The sequence below is a fragment of the Prionailurus viverrinus genome, chromosome C2 (genome assembly GCF_022837055.1).
Source record: "Prionailurus viverrinus isolate Anna chromosome C2, UM_Priviv_1.0, whole genome shotgun sequence".
NCBI lineage: Eukaryota > Metazoa > Chordata > Mammalia > Carnivora > Felidae > Prionailurus > Prionailurus viverrinus.
In genome coordinates, this window is record NC_062569.1 from 40903669 (window position 1) to 40904936 (window position 1268).

At 37.0% G+C, this 1268-nt stretch overlaps 1 pseudogene; it reads left to right on the plus strand.

Moving 5' to 3' along the window:
• The first annotated feature begins 799 nt into the window (after positions 1 to 799).
• LOC125175917 (uncharacterized) lies at positions 800 to 887 on the plus strand (annotated as a pseudogene).
• Positions 888 to 1268: the final 381 nt, after the last annotated feature.

Genomic DNA, 1268 nt, shown 5'->3' on the forward strand with positions numbered 1-1268 from the left:
CACATTTGGAAAACACACCAAGCATTAAATTGTGCCTCAGTGTATTAACATGTCTTGGTAACCTTTAACACTTTGCATAATTTCACAAATTGCCTACATCATACACAGTGAGTGGCTTGACTTGTTTACATATTTAAACAAGAGATTCTCATTCCAGCTTTATATGATATGATAATGTCATCTCCATTGGTATATGCACATTAACAGTCCTTGCAATTTTATACTTCAGTGCCCATTCTCTGGAGGTACACATTTGTATGATACTGTAAGAGAAAAGACTTAAAATCTTATTATTCTAGTACTCACAGCCAAAATCAGATATTGACCACCGTATCCTAAATCACACCCTATCTGTGGTTTGTACTAGGTGTCATAGGACCCAATATTTTTATATTTCAGAACAAGAGTGGATATGACAGAGTTTTATACTAGGGTGGAGCTGAGCTGTTACCTATTATTCTATAATGCAAGAAATTTAGACCCATGTCAGAGCTAGAAAAAAATCCCTCTCAGTGTTCTTCAAACACTTCAAATGGTATGGCCTGTTAAAAGGAATCACACAGAACCTCAGTCTCTTCCATTCTAAATGGAATCATATCAAACCTCTTTCCCTCAGAAAATTCTTGTAAGGTTAAAACAATGTGACATAAAGAAACATCAGATAAATTAAATGGAGATTTATAATAGTAACATTATTGCTGGCTCTAGTAATAAAATAGCTATCTGATATTTCCATGAATGTTTTTTTTCTCCAGCTTCATTAAAGAATCTTTAAAGCCATAATTATCTAAATAGTATAATCACTTCTCGGCCTTTTGGCTAAGATCAAGCGTAGTATCTAAATAGTATAGCCATTATAATTTATGAAACTTTTGTTTCTAATTTTTTTTGAGAGAGAGTGCATATGTGCACACGAGTGGGGGAAGGGCAGAGGGAGAGAGAGAATCCCAAGCAGGCTCCCTGCCCAGTAGGGAGCCTCAACCATGCTCTGTTGCACAACCATGAGATCATGACCTGAGCCTAAATCAAGAGTCGACTGCTTAAGCAACTGAGCCACCCCGGCAGCCCTGAAATTATGTTTTATGAAAGGTTTGCCCACCTGACAGATGTTAATTTGCAAGTCATGTTTTTTCACGTGTGCTCAGAGATATGCCTTTATCCCTTACTGTAATCGAAGATCACAAACAATTTCCTACTAAGAGAACATGGTGTCCATGTGGAAACTTGATCCTAACAACTAGGACCTTATAGTCCTTCAGGGTCTTCTT